Here is a 20511-nt window from a genome sequence, read left to right on the forward strand (position 1 = left end):
ATTTTGTCATGTAGCTTACTGCCTTCCGTAAATGAAGACGTGGAGGGGGTTTCTGTAGATAATTATGGTCGGGCTTACATTTTCAACCTCCTGGTGCCGGAAGGGCCTTATGCAGAAAATAAAGGAGCAGTATTTTTTTTTTTCCTGAAATAAGGCCTCCTAAGAGGTGCTACAGAGAATTTCTGGGGACCCTCACGAGTAGTTTTATGCAGTGAAGTAAAGGTACACTGGTATAACGATGCTATATAACTGTGCTCGGTAGGGAATGTAAGGAGTTTTCACATTTCTAAAATAGACGCTTAACGCAACTAGGGAAAACAGACATAGACGTATTGAGGAACAACAAACATCGAATCAACAAGAGACGGAAGACTTCTATTCAACGAAGGAAAACAAACCTAGACACAACGATGGAAAACATATTTAAATTCAACGAGGGAAATAGACTTGTATTCAAAAAAGGAAAAATATAGACACAGAAGACACAAAGAGGAAAGCAGACTTACGGTCAACGAATCAACAAGGGAAAACAAACTTATATTCAACGAGGGGAAACAGATAGATTCAGTCAAGGGGAAAAAGTCAGCATAATGATAGACAAATCCATTTCATAACCTGTCTTTGAAAGAAGGAAAGAAAACATTACAATTCCAGCAAGAAATAGAGAAGCAAAGCAGTAACGATCCAGCAGGAAATTAGTAATCAAAGCAGTAATCATCAGTATTGCAGGAAGTTAGTAAACAAAGCAGTAATCATTAGTATTGCCAGACTGCTGCTAGATATCATTACTTTCGCTGCTAAACTTAGAACTTTCGTTGTGCCTCCGCCATTTTCCTTGACTCCTACAGATTGCTTAGGGGTTAAACCATGGTCTTGCATTTTTAATTGTCTGTAAAAGAAGACTCTTCAGATGGATATCTGTCTGTTCGTCCACCATCAGATCTTAAAAACTACAGAGGCTGAGAGCTGCAAATTGGTATGTTGATCATCCACCGTCCAGTCATCAAACAACAAATTTTAGCCCTCTAGCCTTAGCAGTTTTTATTTTGATTTAAGTTAAAATTAGACAAAATCATCCGTCTGGTACTGCTGTAGGTGCCAACAACACAGGCCACCATTGGGCCTTGGCTGAAAGTTTCACTGGCCGATGCTGAGAGTTCATACAGCATTATACGCTGTGCAGGAAACTCGATCTTCGGCGAATATTTTACTTGTTTAATTTTCTTGTGGCTTTGGATAGGCAAGGGCAATAGAAGTTGCAAAATTTTATAGTGTTTTCTTTTGGAGGTGATAGTAAATTTCGCCTTCCGATATCTTTGCGGCTTCTGTCTTGCTCCTGACTGGCTAACGAATTTTCATTAGAATTTTCATTAGAACCTTTAGTGGGTCATGAGCAGCATCAGCTTCCGTCATTCACGATATCGGCTGCTGACATTTACGTCCAGCTGTAAAAACTGACGGCTGGTTAAAGGATGGCTATATGTTACAGTAAGACTTGCACATCTCCAAAGGGCTGTACTAAACACGGCGAAACAGAGATTCATCTACGCTGTATCGCCGCGTTTAGTACTAGCCCCTCAGGGATCGAATGTGTTCAGCCGTGTTTAGTACTAGTCCTTCGGGGATCAAATGTCCCTGAGTGTATTTAATCCCGAGGGGGCTAGTACTAAACACGGCGAAACGGTGTAGTTGAATCGCTGTTTCATCGTATTTAGTACTAGCCCTTTAGGGATCAAATGTGCCTAAGTGAACTGGTGATATCACGAATTGTTCGAAAATTTGAGGGATTTCGTGAAATCCCTGATTCACAATCTTACTGTAACATACATATATATAACCACAAATGCACACACGACAATGGAAGGGGACAGTCATCTAATAAAATGCTGACATTCCAACTTTAAAGAAAAATTACTTGTGCCCAAAAGGTCTCTTTAACATTCTGGATCCCTCACTGTCATGGCGGACGATGTTATTATTAGCTTCACTGCTCAAGCAACGGACGCCTGATCCAGGTTGTTATCATTATTTATAATAGTAATTATATATATACATATACATTTATATATATAATATATATATATATATATATATATATATACATACATATATATATATATATATATATATATATATATATATATATATATATATACATTATATATATATATATATATATGTGTGTGTGTGTGTGTGTATATAGTATAATATATATATATATATATATATATATCTATATATATATATATATATATATATTATATATATATATAATATATATATATAGATATATATATATATATACTATATATTACTATATATATATATATATATATATATATATATATATATATATATATACTATATATACACACACACACACACACATATATATATATATATATATATATATATATATATATATATATATATGTATATATATAGAAGGGAGTCTTAGAGAGAAAGGGTTCATGAAAAGTTATTAGAGATTACATGCTAATGGCAGTTGTTGACAGGTATTAGAAAATACGTAGATTTATGATAATTCGTTCGCAAATAGCTTTGCGCTTCTCTATACCAGTGCAAGATATAATTCCAAATTAATCATGTGAAGACAATAAAATTAATAAAGCGGAAACATTTTGGTATAAAGCCCATGGAAACATTCCGAAGAGTGTAACCAAAGGCGGTCCCAGAACTTCCTTGCAAATGTCTAAATAAAGATGAAAATTCTTTTTAGCTTTCATCAGTATCATATCATTACAGACTAAACTTTTGCATTGCCGTGTTACTGAGAAAACACAATAGGTTTTTTTTTGTATGAATTATCTCAAACATCCATTGTTTATGATACCCTCTAGCAGATGTCGTCAGCATAGACGTTTTGAAATTATCACGTACTTCTGTTTTCTAAGGCAGATCAGCAAGATGTTGCCGGTGGCCCTTTGGCGCAATATATAATTCATTAATTGTTGAAACACGGAATATTGTGGGTAAAATCCATTCAATTATGTCTAGCTCTTCTGTCATTTAGTTGCGAGCTCTTACACATATGAGACCGCCGACCGGATATCGTTGAGTTATTCAGAGGAAGTTAGAGTATCACACGTTCCACCCTTTTAGTTGCTAGGCATTGTCAAGTCTGTCCCAGAGACAGAGGTACAATAAATGAACTTCCTCATTGTGCCTAGCTAAAGTATTAAACAAAGGAAGAGCAGTTTCTGGAACAACCGAAGAACCGCCAAATTCGCCAGTTTTGGAGACCCAACAAGCAGTAAGACAAACAACCAATATGGCAGCCTGTATAATGTGGCACCACGTTCCCTGAGAATTGCTAATAGACTATTGAACAATTCTGGGTTACCTGAAAGTATAACAAACTGTTTTATAACTCCCATTTTTCAAAGATGTTGTCCTATATGTAATATCATTCCTTTGTTTATTCAGGCTGAAGAGGCCAACTGATCAAGTTTGCGAAAACTTCCTGTAAATAGCAATCTACATAAACAATATTGCGGACTTTATTTTTCCAAATGGTCTTTTACTTTGTACACTGTCTGTGGGAAGTTATATTCGTCATTCGATGCTCATTCTGGTGCCATATTAAAACAGAATACTTTCTTTATGTCACAATGTGATACAAAACGCAAAACAATAAGATATTTAAGTCAAAATATGGAGATGAAAATCGCCAAAACTTACGTATCTGTACTTGGGGTTGTTACTCGAGTGATGAATCATTGCGTCAGAGTGACCCAAAGGCTCACTATGACGCCATGCAACTGTTAGGTTTCTAATTAGTCCCAAATGAAATGGCCCTGTTCCCTCCACGTATCTTCTTTAGCTTTCGTACAACTCGCCAAAATAAACTCTCTAAAATACTTAAGAAAAACACCAATACAGTGCCGGTATAAAGAACAAGGCATGGTCCGACTTCCAGCTTACTTGAGACACTTGCAAGATTTTCACCTAGCCCATAAGTTGTAAACATTATATTCCTAACTTTTAACGTAAATTAAAACGCGCTAAAATCTACCGTCAAATAGAGCCTTGTTTCACCAATGAAAATAAAAAAATAAATATGCTATAATATATTATAAGTAATTTTTCTGAAATGTTTAACATGCACATTATTTTTTCTTTTACATTTTCATTCTAATATGATTCATTCTAATGAATCATCAATATCCTATTCTAAAATTCCTGCATCTTTAACTCAATGCAAAACAACTTTTTAAGACTTTTTTTTAGGCTCTGTCATAGACCTTTCTTAACCCCCAACAAAAACGGGAACAACAACAACAACAATAACAACAAAGTAGTTTGTAGGCTTACTCCCCGAGTGAGCGAATTACAACCTGGATGAGGAAAAGCTGTTTTCGTAACGTGTAGGTTGTCAGTAACGTGTGTTTTACGTTCTTATGAATAATGACTTTACCCTCCTCGTCAGTGTTCTTCTTCGTGCTTCTGAAATGCTGGTTTGTGTCTTCGAGGAATCTCTACGTCTAATCTGCATTTCTAAAGTCTGCTACTAATGTTCAGTTATTCTTCCAGCACAGTCATAACTGTGCAGACATAACTGAACATTAGTGGCGATAACTGTGTAGACATAAGTGAACGTTAGTGGCGGGCTTTATAAACATCACATTATGAGAGATAATATTAAAATAAATAAGCTTCTTTTACAGGCCAATGGATTAGATAAGCTCGTTATCATTATGTCTGGACGTGTGTGATAGGAGACTTCTTTGCAATGTCGTAGTGGTCTTTTGTAAAGGGCAAGTCAAGTGTGACTCCAGTCTAACAGAGATTTCTGAAACAAGTTACTTTTCTTGTCAGAATTACGCTCTTTCTCCCCCCCTCCCCTCTCTCTCTCTCTCTCTCTCTCTCTCTCTCTCTCTCTCTCATCAGGGCACCTCACGTGGTGCGCTGTTCTTTTTTTCTGGAGCTCCGTTCATATTAATGCTCTTTCTTCCATACTACTTTATAGTTACTGACAATTTCCGCTTCAGTGCTGAATGACTACATAGGTCCCAGTCCTTGGCCTTTGGCCTAAATTCTCTCTCTCTCTCTCTCTCTCTCTCTCTCTCTCTCTCTCTCTCTCTCTTCTCTTGTAAGGTGATTCTATCATTTCGTGATTTTTTTTTTTTTAACTTTTGCTTCTTTCTAGTTCTCGTGTTCATTAAGAATTTTTGTCAGTAATAATGGACCTAGATGTTGATGCATACATTTGATTTACTTCTTTATAAACGTTCTTTTTCAGACTTTGGTCACAGCCCCGTCAGGAATTCTAGTTGTCCTTCAGTGAGGGTGTTCTCCTGAAATACATCTCTGTTGCTGCCTTGTAGTCTCTTGTTTTCAATTTCTATTTCGCTGTAGGTAACAGTGAAATGTTATATTGCCTCCGATAAGGATTTGATAATTCATTAATTAACACCTGAAGCTGTTTCCAGTTCGATATAGTTTTTGCTAATCAGTCATGTTTCGTTTGTTGATTTGTGTGCAGTAAAATACTTATGTTTTATATTTCATAATAAACTGTTGTTTAGACCGAGGAAAATGAAGAAGATGAATAGGGGATGTGAGAGGGATTAAGAAAGCAAATTATGAAAAATGGTTAGTGTATGAAGAGACAGCGGAGATGGAAAGTAATAAGATTATTTAGGTAAAAGATGAAAGATAGTTCAGGGATCGCCCATGAATAGAAGTAGGAAGGTAAATTAGTCAATAATTCACAAATGGAAAAGTAGTATAGAGATTTGCGTGACCGTAGTAAATGATGTTGCAGTGTTTCGTACGCAATTTGTCATTTTCACTCAGCATGTGATAGGCAATGATGAAAGGGAAAAAAGTCTATCTTTAGAAAGTCTGTACTTCAGGCAACCTCTGCACTTGAAGGGTGGTTTTTTTTAGTTCCTTTTTGGATAAATTTCCTTATTTTATTTGGTAACCTTATGTACCGAGGTAACACTGCGTACCTCTCGAAAGAACTGGCCGAGTAGCAAAGGGGGTTTTCACAGGGTTCTCTCAGATTTAGTTGTATGAGTTTGTTTGTTTGTTTTTGCTCGCTTGCTTTGTATTTTCTCCATTTGTTTGCTTCCTACTCAACCGTCAAACTTCTCTAATTTATCTTTCTCCAGTTATCAGTTTTCTGTTAAGAATAAAAGTTTTTGGTAGCCCCGTAAGTGTAGGAATGAAAGAGTCGATGTTATGGTTTGAACGAAAAAATCCACGAAATACAATGTGCATCCACGCACTAGTTTCTTCTGCGCAACAACTCAGTCTACGGTAATTATCTTCACAGACTCAAATATAAGTAAGCACGATGTTGGTCTCGATGCGAACTCCCGATCTGAGCGTAACATAAGGCAGGGATTTGCACTCCCGACGTTCTCTTGTATTACCAAAATTTTTAATGGAATGCGCAAGAAAGGATAAAATTGATTAATTTTGGTAACCTGGAGCCTTAAGCAACTTAACAAAATTACAAAAACCTCAGGCTAATTAATGAATTTTAAATAATTTTGTTTTGATAAAAGTTTCTTAGCTTATTATTAAATTAGATATACCTTTTTAGTATGTATGTATGGAAACATGAGTCTTTTATTTAATCTATTCTTTATTACACTGAATGACCTATTTGGTCCCAGTCCTTGGCCTTTTGCCTAGACCTGGCATTTTATCTAATCCTTCGGGGCAGCCCTATGGGAACTGAGAGTCAGCCTCAATGGTCTAGTTGTTGTTTTTGTTTTAAAATAATAATATTGTTGTTGGTTGGGAAAAACTGACTATAGCGAGAGTATATATGATGTTCTAAGAGGTCCACAATAATAAAAACTGTTGCGATTCGTGTATAATTTAAAAACCCTTTACAAAGCTTTCGAACCCTTCCCTGGGTTCATTATCAGTCCACTGAAGATGAACTCAGGGAGTTCATCATCAGCCCACTGAAGATGAACCCAGGGAAGGGTTCGAAAGCTTTGTAAAGGGTTTTTAAATTATACACGAACTCGCAACATTTTTTTTTTTATTATAGTGGACCTCTTTGAACAATCGTAATAATCATTAAGCAACTTCTGGGGCCTCTTTCGACTCGAATTCGAGAAACGCTCATTTGCTCATTACCAACAGTCCTTCATAAATGGGTCGTAAAGGCTGATGCTGATGATGACGCCGACGCCTCTTGAGACTGCCAGGGAGATAATGGCTTTATGAGCATCGCCTGATGTCGTTATTATCCCGAGGATGTACTCGAGACATTCGGTCCTCTGCTTCCAGGTATTCCAGGTAAACTGGAATTGCCATTGGCTGTTCACCAAAGGCAATGATCTGCAATAACCTGTCTTGCACTGCAAGACTGATTTGCAATTTCGCCCGCAAGATTCACCAGATGAATCTTCGATTGTTTTAATACTTAATCCTCCGTCTTTCCAGTACTAGTAGTTTTGAGATGTTAAAAGGTTTCTGATTTTTAGAATTATTATGTTTTGCCTCTCATGTTAGAAGTTTTGGCTCTGCTGAAGTTCATCAGATCTGACGTTAGGGGAGTTTATTTTTGAGGAATAAATTTTCATGTCACTTCTTCGTAACTTTATTATGGTGCTGGTCTCTTCCTCTACAATTTACTAATGCCTCTTTCCTCCGTAGGGGTCAAGTTCCGTCAGTAGACCTCATGCGATACACTGTGGGGCACTACTTAAGGTTCTTTGCGGCGTGCCTTCGGCCCCTAGCTGCACCCGCTTTCATTCCTTTTACTGTACCGCCTTTCATATTCTCTTTCTTCATCTTACTTTCCACCTTCTCCTAACACTCGATTCATTGTGCAACTGTGAGGTTTTCCTCCTGTTACACCCTTCAAACCTTTTACTCTCACTTTCTATATTCAGCTCAAGTTTGGTGTTAGTGGGACATAAATGGAACTTTTTTGTCCTAACAAACGATGGAAATCATGAGTTAATAAAAATTATTCCAGTTTCTTATATACTTAGTCCAAGAGTTTTTCGTTTACAATTTTATTGATCATATCTCAGCTTTATAGATTGTTGGCCCGTGACCAAAATATCGAAGATGTTCATACTATGCCAACACAATGAACGTAGGCGTGTGATCGTTGTATATATAAGTAGTTCTTTACGTCCTTTCTTCTGAGGTATGAAAAGAGATTCGTTCGGACTGCATGAGCTCCAGTATTTTCAATATAACACAAAAAAATTTTGCAAGAGAAACATGAAAGGTGAACAATTGCTCGAATTTGTTCCTGGTAAATGTAAATGAAAAGTAATTGCAAAAATTGGAAGACCAATTTAAATGAAATGTTCGGGAGAAAAATAACGGAAAATGAGGAAAACAGATCACGTAACGATACGAAGGGACAGCTCAATAATTTAAACACACAAAACGCAAAGGACTGGAAACCGTCAAAAGTTTTCTCTTTACCTGATAACTGAAGCAGTCGTGGCGTTTTTATCGTCTCAAAATAGCCTTCCATTCGTTTTCATTGACTTAATATTTTTTTGTAGAGCGTGGCCTTATTTATCTTATTTTCAGGAAGATTGTCGACATGAGTGTCATTTTTTCATAGGGTGGATCCAGTGATAAAAGAAAAAAAATCTTACAGGGCCAGTCTAATCTAGATAACAATGAATGTAAAGAGGATTTTAGGTGAGATTTACAAACCATCGAAGAAGTAAAAGATGAAAAAGAAAAATCGATCAGTGAAAATTCCAGAACCAGTGAGCACCGGAGAAGAAAATTTAAACGAACAAATGTAGAGAGTATCCTTCTCAATACAGTAGGCTCCTTTTTAGAAAACATATAGTATCATTTCGTTTCCTACTTACCGTTTTTTTTTATTTATATCTGATATACATCTTCGACATATCTCCTTGTTGATTTATTTTCATGAAATTCAAATGATACTTGAAGTGACGTACTTCTAAAAGGCTACATCTTCAAGCTGTATTTTTCATTCAGTTTTCCTATTGACATCAGCAGAGAAGATTATATTCTGCGTTGGATGAAAAACATCTTAATGTTTTTCTGTCATTACTGCTCCGTAGGGGATAGTGCTGTCAGTGCACCTCATTCAGTGCACTGTAGGCATTACTTAAGGTTCTTTGCAGCGTGCCCTCGGCTCCTAGCTGCAACCCTTTTCGTTCATTTTACTGTACCTCCTTTCATAGTCTCTTCCATCTTACTTTCCACCCTCTCCTAACAATGGCTTCGTATTGCAACTGCGACGTTTTCCTCCTGTTACACCTATCAACCAGTTTACTGTCAGTTTCCGTTTTAGCGCTGAATGGTCTCATAGGTCCCAGTGCTTGGCCTATGGCCTAAATTCCATATTCAGTTCTAAATTCTCTGTTCTGTCATTACTGCCTAGATCAGCTAAGTTCCTTTGTGCCGACAGGAACATTTTCTAGTTTAATATCGTTCCGTCTTCAGAATCTGCATCAGTCTATATCCTCTATATTGAACTTCACAGGAATATTTTGAATTCATGCGTCTCCACTCTCTGCTTCAGCCAAATTTCTTTACAACTTTATATTCGAATTTACTGGAGCCTAAATTTAATGTTCCTCCCAAACCTAATTTAACAGAGCATATGATATTAGCCTTCAGACTAATATCCATTCATCTGAATTTGCTTACTAACCTAAATAAATGTTGCACTGCAAAACCAACATCAATTATGCAGATTTTAGAAAAATCATACCTTTCACGCAAGAAGAGGGAGATAGGTGACGGGGACGGGGTGGGAACTAACTACCTTCGTCAGTCATAAATTAACACTAACCATCCCAGACAGCCTCTACATCCTTATTCATGGCATACCCAGTTGTTTGTTTATATTCAACCTGCACTTTAACTTTTACTTACCCTCTTTCTCTTTTAGATGTGAAATAACCAACATCCTGCACGGTTCCCAAAGGCCAAGACAAATAAACATCGGACATTCTGATAACCACCATCGAATGCGCTTAATGATTAGCTGTTGGCTGAAAGGTGGTTTTGGCTTCAGTCTCTCACGAACCCCAATTGAAAGGAACCGGTCGGATGAAATGGTAAATTAAAGAGGAGCAAATCAAAGTAATCGAAGGCTCTTGTCAGAGAGTGATTGGTTGTGCATTGAAGCACTAATGTGCAGTGATTGAAGGATCGTAATAAAGGATTTATTTTCTGATGATGTCACGTCAGTGTTCCGTATAAAAGTGGGTTAATGACAAGAGGTGAGTTTATAATGGACCTGACAAAAAAACTAATATTATCCTTTACATGACCTGTAAATCACTGATAAGAAATTCTGAGTATTCCATTCAGAGGTGAGAGATGTGGATTTCTGGTGATGGAAGTTCACATTTCGACGTGGTTCGGAGTCACGTAAAGACGTTGGTCCCGTTGCTGAATAACCGCTGGTTCCACGCTACGTAAAAACACCATACAAACAAACAAGGCAAACTGGATAAGAAACTGAATGGCATAAACAATGAACACATACGAAATGCACAAGACAACAGTTGAGTTTAGTTCGTTACAGAGATTATAATCATTCTATTAACTGAACAAATATTTAAAAAGTAATGTTTTGTAATATGCTAAAATGAATTTTTAGTTTCCTTCAAGTTTTATGGTTGACATTTTGATTAAGAATCAGCCATTTTTTTATTAAAAAAAGATAGGTAAAAATGATAGATTTTTAAATATTACTGTTAAGTCTGATCCAAAAGACAACAAAGGCGAAACGCTTGATGTTTTCGAGTAAGAAATAATCCAAGTTAGGTGTCGACCGAAAACAAGATTAATGAAAAACGCGCTAGTGTCTATCAATAGAGGTCCACCTACTCTTCCCTTGTGGCAAAGGCCTTTTAAACCGAATGCTCTTTTATCCAAGCATTTCTACTGGTGGAATTTTGCTTTTAATTTTTCACGTTTTCCTATGATTTAAACGCATACATATTTATATATATACATATACTTTATGTATATTTACCTATAATATTCATTAATCTCATGGTCATATAGCTGTAAGCTTCATAGTAGCTACCAAGAGGGCACCCGGGAAAAGGCAGTACGTATCTTGGAACAACAGTTTACCGAAGGCATTTCGCAATACTTCATTGCATTTTTAAGGCTGCAATTTACACAGGAAAATCACTTGAAATTTTATCAAAACGAAAAAAAATTGTGTTAATCATTTAAAATTCATTATAACGACGGACGCAACCTACCTAAACTGAGTTAAAAAAGAAACTAAAACATCTAAAAGAGGAAGGGGGAGGGGGTTGAAGTACTGACGAAAATTATAAAGAAACAACTGGTTATGCTCTGAACAGCGGTGTGGAGCTGTCTGGGATGGTTTTTTTTAATTATGATGGACTCTAAAAGTAGTTAGTTCCCCACTCTTCCTGGCTGTAAGGTATGATTTTAAACTCTGCACAATTGATATTGGTTTTGTATTTGTGCAACGCGTGATTACGTATGGTGGAGGCTTCTGGTTTGGATATGTCTGCAACCAGTTCTGAAACTGACTGCCTGGTGACAGCGGATTCGGATCTGCAGCAACCTCTTTTGCGCATCCAACGTAAGTTCCCACTTTCACACTTGGGACGTGTTTATTTATATACGATTTTGGACGACAAAAACGGGGGCCAGAGTGTCCTTATATCTCAAAAAAAAAAAAAAAAAAAAAACTATTGTTAGAGGGTTTTTTGGAATAATTTTGAAATTAACTGTTGGTAAATTTCTGTTTAATTTTAAAAATTAACTTTTATCAAATTTTATTATTGTAAATGAAAGGACATTTTGCAAAGAAAACCAATTTCTGGGCTTTATATACAAACAATGGAGAACAATGTAATTTGTAATGAAGAATTTTCTTGAGGGATTTTTGAAAGTAATTTGCTGATAAACTGTCGTTTTTGAAAATTGTTAGAGGGAATTAATTTCTTCGTGAAAGGCGCTCCAAGAAGATGTCGAAGAAAAACGCCCTGTGGAGGAGAGTGGATATGACAAATTAATTCTAAATTAATGAGGATAACAAGGATAATCCCTAGACTTGTAAAGAAGTACTTTTCCTGTTATGAAACTCAACATCAGCTCTGAAAACTTGTACATCTAAAAAGGGTAGTGTTTTAAGCTGCTGTGAAATTAATATTTGGTTGTTGGGTATTAATGAATTGAGGAACGAGTCAGGTTTTAAAATCCAGACTAAAAACGGCAAACGTGTCATCCACGTGACGTCTATAAAATGAAGGTCGATAGGTAGGAGGACATTGGTCTAAAAGGACTCCTCCAGGGAATTCATAAAAAATATTGGCAAATCTGGGGCTAAGTGGGCTTATCATTGCTATCCCTTCCACTTGCCTAATAGAACTAGTACTGCTCAACAATTAGTCTCCTAGAATTGTTATAAACCGAATCATCATTGGAAAAGAGTTTGTTTAAAATAATATAATAGTGTACTCCACAGGCACATTAGTGAATAAAGACTCAACATCAAAATTGACCATGTACAGGTCCGAATCCTGTTTAAAATTCCGTTTTTGAAATCATAAGAGTTTTTTTTTCGTAAATTCGTTCTTGGTGAAAGGGTCAAGTAGAGGCATTAAGAATTTGGCCAATTATAAACAGGTGTGTTAACAGAGGAGAGGATTGTCCTTAAGTGGATCATTGTTGCCATTAACTTCAATGGAAATATATATATATATATATATATATATATATATATATATATATATATATATATATATATATATATCTATATATCAAGACTTTGAATAGTATAGAAGAAGTATAAACTGATTCGAAGTCTTCATAAATAGTATCTGCAAGCAATGTCATTAGCTTCAATAGGAATTGCATCAGAGAGAATATACCCATATATATATATATAACTATATATATATAATATTATATATATATATATATATATGTATATATGTCTGCGTGTGTGTTTGTGCGTGTGTAATTATTCCCGCCTATATCTCTTCCCATACCAGTTGGTGTGGTGAATTCTGATGCATGTATGACACCTCTTACAAAGTTTGAACTTCTCAACCTGATTCCCCTGCCTATCCTCAGTGCCAAGATTAATTAAGTGCTACATCCCCTTGTTCCCTTAAAGTTTAGTTCATCTTTTTGCTAAAGAGGGTTAAGCTAGCGAACTCATACATATTAATTTATAGCTTCTGAGTATAATAAGAAATTGTGGTTCCTTCGTAGTTCCATGTTTCCTAACATAAAGGAAATTAAAAAAATTTGCAGGATATTCGACGATAAACACCGCCGGATCCTTTGTAGTTGAGAGATATACGAAAAGTAACTGCCTCAATCAGTGATTCATAATAGCCCTTTGCCTGAAACTTATGTGCAACAGAGGAAGGCGAGACTACGTAAAAAGTAATTGTCACTAGAATGTTGACTTCATTTCAACTTTAGTTTTTTTATGAACTACTCTCCATAGGTGATCATAGCCATAAAAAACTACTCTCCATAGGCGATAATAACCAACCTTCTCCTCTAACAGGTCTGTCGAGGCATTTTAAGAAAGCTTTGGGATGAAGAGCTCCATATTCTCCTCTTCTTCTTTCCCACCGTTATCCCTACATTAAGGGGTCGGTTGCCTGATGCGCCTTCTCCGATGTCTTCTATCAAAGACATCACCAGGCATGGTTTAATGTTTGGCAAAGGGGGTCTTTACGACCGCATGCCCTTGCTGTCATCAACTACAGTTATTGGCAGTAGGCCTAGCTTTTTACTAAAATGTAGGACTGCAAGGCAGGAGTTTCCACAGTTATTGGCAGTAGGCCTAGTTTTTACTAAAATGTAGGACTGCAAGGCAGCAGTTTCCACAGTTATTGGCAGTGGGCCTAGCTTTTTACTAAAAAGTAAGACTGCTTCACATTTTATTGGCCAACAAATAGGGCAGACGAATTATGTATGGGTACACGAACCCTCTTTAAGGGCATTTCGGTTCTAGATTTGATATTTATTAGACAATGAAGAAACTGTGGAGGATAGTTGTGCCTTTAGTCAAATTACAGAATGCGCATAAAATTGCCACCTTACAAAGGAGATGAAGTGAATGCAAGCGAGAATTAAAGATATTGTTAGGAGTTATAATTTCTGTAGTTATATGCCTGTTCCTAAAAGACCTTTGTCACATTAAATGGCAAACATTTTGTAATAAACTTCTCTCATGAAGCCCTGCCAATGGCAAGAGCCCTCGGATATATGAGTATTATTCCGTATGAAGATCAAATAATCCAATATAAATCTGAATGGAATACTGATAGAAGTACAAACAACACTTATTGAGGGAATGCTTCTTCTTAGAGGCAGCTTTAGCTAACCCCGTGTAGTGAGACTTCTAAAAAATGCAAACATTTACTTTTATTTATAAGAAGTTATTAGAAGTGGATGTTTACGTTGACAAAATCTTACTCATTGCAGGGGAGAAAGAAAGATAAGGAGATAAAGAAGTAGTTTTGTGTTTAAATGACAAATAGGAATCGGGTTATGTACCCAAACATAGAGAGCTGCTTTCCAGGTCCACATTAAAAGCATCGTAACAACATCCGCGAGACTGATAATTACAGTTAGCCACCAGGGAGGGCTAAGAAGCAGGAAGGCGACCTCCTCCTCATCGTCGTATCATGTGCATATGACAGAGCAGGATAAAAGAGGCTTTCGTGAAGGTCACTGCTGAAGAGAAGGAAAGGGGTAACAAAAGAGCAGATCCTTCAAAGGACCCTGTACGAGGTCGGGAAGGAAAATGATGAGAATCAGTGATGTCTAAAACCCGTCTTAAATCCTTATGCCAGCACCGGCTTTTACTTATTGACATTAATCTCTCATCTGAGGGAAGATCTTCATGGGATGTATAAGCGTGCTGGTTATGTATGGCAGCCATTTAACGAGGTAAATAGACTGCAAAAATTGCAGCCAAGTATAATAGATACACAAAGAAAAGCAGTCTTGAATAACAATGATAAGAGTCCCCTGAAATAGGAAGTTGTCGGCAATTATTCATCAAAAATTCCAGTGGTTTTTTTACCTTAGACACAAATATGAATACACTAAATACGGTGAATAAAGCTAAACCACCAATTCGACAAATATTGTAGACACAGACGTTACATAGTTAAATGATTCATTCATATTGCCTAAAAAAAAAAAAAAAAAAGATTAGCAATCACCTGAACTGGCGCGGAAGAGAGTTTTATGTGAAATTATTTTTCGTTGTATGTAAATGTAATTTCTCTCGTGAATTACAGATTTACATTTTTTTGCATTATTTTTAACGTTATAGGGTTATATCTATTTATTCTAAACAATATCCTTACATGTAAGGTTTTACACTTTAATTAGGAAAATGCATCAGAACAAAGAGATCCAAGGAAAAAGATGGTGTAATGAATATTGTATTGAAATTTTATTTTCCTTTCCTCGTGTGGCATTCCATTGTCAATTATAATTAGGTTATCGTGACGTAACAATCTCATTCATTTACAGGCTGATAAACGAATGAATGAAAGCACTCGGTGCTATTTCATGGAAGATATCAGGGATATTATTCAGCGAAACAAATTGAATCATTTTTGTCCCACTGTGGACATTTAAATTCCGTTTACTGTAATTCCTTGTTGGACGAGTGGGGGGTTTTTTTTTAATGGTGTAGCCCTACCGATGCGGTAGGTGCGAGGTAGATTCCCCGCTCTGCCAACGTGGAATCAGAGGAATTTATTTCTGGTGATTAGAAATTCATTTCCCCCTTCTCGATATAATGTGGTTCGGATTCCACAATGAGCTGTAGGTCCCGTTGCTAAGCAACCAGTTAGTTCCTAGCAACGTAAAAATGTCTAATCCTTCGGGTCAGCCCTAGGAGAGCTGTCAGTCAGCTCAGTGGTCTGGTTAAACTAAGATATACTTGACTTATTCCTTTTACTGTACTTCCTTTCATGGCATCTTTCTTCCATCTTGCTATCCACACTCTCATAACAGATATCTATTAGTGCAACAAGGCTTTGAGGTTTCCTCCTGTTACACCTGTCATACCTACCTACTCTCCCTTTCCTTTCCGGCGCTGAATGACCTAATAGGTCCCAGTGCTTGGCCTTTGGTCTAAACTTTACATTCCACTCAATTTCCATTTCATTCCATTCTTGTCTTTGCACTTCAGGGTTCGTGTTATGAAACTTAATGGCTACTTTAAACGCTGTGCACATCAACATTTCCGTGTGTAGTGATTACATTAACGGTTAATGACCTATTAACTACTCTCCTTCTAGCCCCCGCCATTAACCACTTGATAAGGACAAGGTATACAGAATAAGGGACCCCTTATTCTTCATACCTTAGATAATGACTCACATTTTGAGAAACCTCGGTTTTGGTTCGAGGTGATCTTTATTGTCAACGGCAAATTTGGTTTGCAATGGTGATCATATTGGCTATCTCCTCCTGAGGGATTCATTTATCAACCTTTTTTTTTTTTTCTTAAATTGCTTCGTCAGTTACCTGCACATGATTTTGAAGTCGCTGAGTCATGCATAATTGGAGCGAAGAGTAGAAATTTACGAATTCTACAACTGTAGCAGATTATTATTATTATTATTATTATTTTTTTTTTTATTTTTTTTTTTTTCGCTCTATCACAGTCGTCCAATTCGACTGGGTGGTATTTATAGTGTGGGGTTCCGGGTTGCATCCTGCCTCCTTAGGAGTCCATCACTTTTCTTACTATGTGTGCCGTTTCTAGGATCACACTCTTCTGCATGAGTCCTGGAGCTACTTCAGCCTCTAGTTTTTCTAGATTCCTTTTCAGGGATCTTGGGATCGTGCCTAGTGCTCCTATGATTATGGGTACGATTTCCACTGGCATATCCCATATCCTTCTTATTTCTATTTTCAGATCTTGATACTTATCCATTTTTTCCCTCTCTTTCTCTTCAACTCTGGTGTCCCATGGCATTGCGACATCAATGAGTGATACTTTCCTCTTGACTTTGTCAATCAACGTCACGTCTGGTCTGTTTGCACGTATCACCCTATCCGTTCTGATACCATAGTCCCAGAGGATCTTTGCGTGATCGTTTTCTATCACTCCCTCAGGTTGGTGCTCGTACCACTTATTACTGCAAGGTAGCTGATGTTTCTTGCACAGGCTCCAGTGGAGGGTTTTGCCACTGAATCATGCCTCTTTTTGTACTGGTTCTGTGCAAGTGCCGGGCATTCGCTTGCTATGTGGTTTATGGTTTCATTTTTCGTATGGGACTTCCTACATATGGGAGAGATGTTATTTCCGTCTATTGTTCTTTGAACATATCTGGTTCTTAGGGCCTGATCTTGTGCCGCTATTATCATTCCTTCAGTTTCCTTCTTTAGCTCTCCCCTCTGTAGCCATTGCCATGTGTCATCTCTGGCTAGTTCTTTAGTCTGTCTCATGTATTGTCCGTGCATTGGTTTGTTGTGCCAGTCCTCTGTTCTGTCTGTCATTCTCCTCTGTCTGTATATTTCTGGGTCTTCGTCTACTTTTATTAGTCCTTCTTCCCATGCACTCTTTAGCCACTCGTCTTCACTGGTTTTCATATATTGCCCCAGTGCTCTGTTCTCGATGTTGACGCAGTCCTCTATACTTAGTAGTCCTCTCCCTCCTTCCTTTCGTGTTATGTATAGTCTGTCCGTATTTGCTCTCGGGTGTAGTGCTTTGTGTATTGTCATATGTTTCCGGTTTTCTGATCTATGCTGCGGAGTTCTGCCTTCGTCCATTCGACTATTCCTGCGCTGTATCTGATTACTGGCACTGCCCATGTGTTTTATGGCTTTTATCATATTTCCGGCGTTGAGTTTTGACTTAAGTATCGCCTTGAGTCTCTGCATATATTCTTTCCTGATCGTGTCCTTCATCTCTTGGTGTTTTATATCCCCTCCTTCCATTATTCCCAGGTATTTGTATCCAGTCTCATCTATGTGTTTGATGTTGCTCCCATCTGGTAGCTTTATCTCTTCAGTTCTCGTTACTTTGCCTTTTTGTATGTTGACTAGGGCGCATTTTTCTATTCCAAACTCCATCCTGATGTCCCCAGATACAATCCTTACAGTCTGGATTAGGGTATCTATTTCCTTGATGCTCTTACCATACAGCTTGATGTCGTCCATGAACATCAGATGGTTGATTCTGTTGCCTCTTTTCTTGAGTTGGTACCCGGCATCCATCTTCTGTAGTACTTTTGTCATGGGAATCATGGCTACTACGAAGAGTAGTGGGGACAGTGAGTCGCCCTGGAAGATCCCTCTCCTGATATTAACCTCTGCTAGTCTTATTCCAGAGCTTGTAAGTACTGTATTCCAGTTGCGCATTGTAGTTTTTTTGAGAAGCTGATGGTTGTTTCCTCTGCCCCATATATTTTCAGGCATTCTATTAGCCATGTGTGTGGTATCATGTCGAAGGCTTTCTTATAGTCTATCCATGCCATGCTTAGGTTGGTTTTCCTTCTCCTACTGTTCTTCATTACCATTTTGTCTATCAGGAGCTGGTCTTTTGTGCCCCTACACTTCCTTCTGCAGCCTTTCTGTTGGTGGGGGATGGTGTTTGTCTCCTTTCACTGATGATACCTGTTAGTAACTTCCACATTATTGGTAGGCAGGTGATAGGCCTGTAGTTACTGGCTATATTTCCCTTACTCTTGTCTTTTTGTACTAAGGATGTTCTTCCTGTGGTCATCCATTTGGGTGCATGGTGATTTGAGATACAATGCTGGAGTTGTTCTGCTATTCGTGGGTGTAGTGCCTTTAAGTTTTTGAGCCAGTATCCATGGACTTCATCGGGACCTGGGGCTTTCCAGTTTGGCATTTTCTTTAGTTGGTGTCTGACTGTGTCTGTCGTGATGTCTGTGAATCTTTGTTTTATTCTCCCTGTTTCTTCTTCCTTGACTTCCTGGAGCCATGTTGCATGTTTGTTGTGTGATACCGGATTGCTCCATATGTTTTCCCAGAATCGCTTACTTGGTTCAGCTTCAGGAATTTCTGGGTGGGTGGTTGTCTTCCCCTCTTAGTTGGCTGTATAGTCTTTTCTGGTTGGTTCCGAATAGTTTGTTCTGTTGGTATCCCTTATTCCTGTTCATGTACCGTTGGATCTTATGTGCTTTGGCCTTACGCCTCTGTTTTACATCTTCTATTGTGTTGTTTAGTCCCCTCTCTTGTGCTTTGTATTTCTCGTTGAGTTCCTCCCTTGTTTTCTTGCTTCTTAGCCTTTTTTCTGTCATCTCTTTCAGTTTACTCAAGTCAGATCTCATCACCATGATTTGCTTTTCCAGGCGCCTTTTCTAAGGAGGTTGCTGTTTTGGTTTCTGTTGGGTTGGTTGTGCTGGTGGTGGTGGTGTTCGAATCCCCATCAGTTCTGCTACTAATCTTGCTCCTGCATATGCCAAGTTATTTGTTTCTGTGATACTGGTGGTGTGTATTATGCCCATTATTTCATTGACCTCACTTGTTTTCTCCCTTAATTTCTTGGTGTTGTAGGCTTTCATGGAGGGGATCTTTGTTCTCTCTGTATCTGACTCCATCCATTGTCTAATCTTTTCTACCCATTCCGTCCTCTCTGTTACTTCGTCGGTGTTTCTTCGTGTGTCGTTGTTTGATACCTCATCATCCCTGTCGTCTTCTGTGGCATCGTCTCTCAGTTCGTCTTCGTATAATTCGTTGTCGTGTGCCATTTCCCTTTCCAGTTCTTCTCTTTCTGTTGGGGAGAGCCAGTTCTTTTTCTTTATGTTCCTTACTTGGTCTGCCAGCCTCTGCTCTTTACAATATGAAAATTGACAATCGGGTCGTCGTCCTCCAAAAGAGTCCTCTATGTCTATAGCGGCACCTTCCACTAACCGTCTTGTGTTGACGTTGTTACTCTTATGGATAATATTCGCCCCATTCCAGTGTGGTCTATGGTCGTTATCGTTATCAAAGGCATGCGTCACTATGGCATTGTTTTGTACGTGCATTGAGAAGGCCCGTTTGTGTTCCCCTAGACTTGTCTCTAACCCCCTCCCAGTTCCTCGTTGGACGAGTGTTTGACATCTTCGTCTACCGATTCGGTAGTCCTGAGTTCGATTCCCCGCTCTGCCAGCGTGGAATAAGAGGAATTTAATTTCGGTGATTAGAAATTAATTTCTCGATATAATGTGGTTCGGAACCCACAATGAGCTTTAGGTCCCGTTTCTTAGTAACCAACTGGTTCCTAGCCATGTAAAAATATCTAATCCTTCGGGCCAGCCCTAGGAGAGCTGTTAATCAGCTCGGTGGTCTGGTTAAAGATATACTTATTTGTCTAGTCGCCTCCCACTTTCGCCAAAATATTTCCCTTAAAAATCTCTGAATGGTATTTCATTTACACCTGGGACTGTAGGATCACTGTGATTATTGTTTCTTATTAAGCCATTTCTGAAGGTGTCGACATATTTGAAGGGAACTTTGGTGTTATGCTGATTGTTATTTACGAATCTGCAGATGTTATCCATA

This window comes from Macrobrachium nipponense, chromosome 33 (assembly GCF_015104395.2).
Source record: "Macrobrachium nipponense isolate FS-2020 chromosome 33, ASM1510439v2, whole genome shotgun sequence".
Classification (NCBI taxonomy): domain Eukaryota; kingdom Metazoa; phylum Arthropoda; class Malacostraca; order Decapoda; family Palaemonidae; genus Macrobrachium; species Macrobrachium nipponense.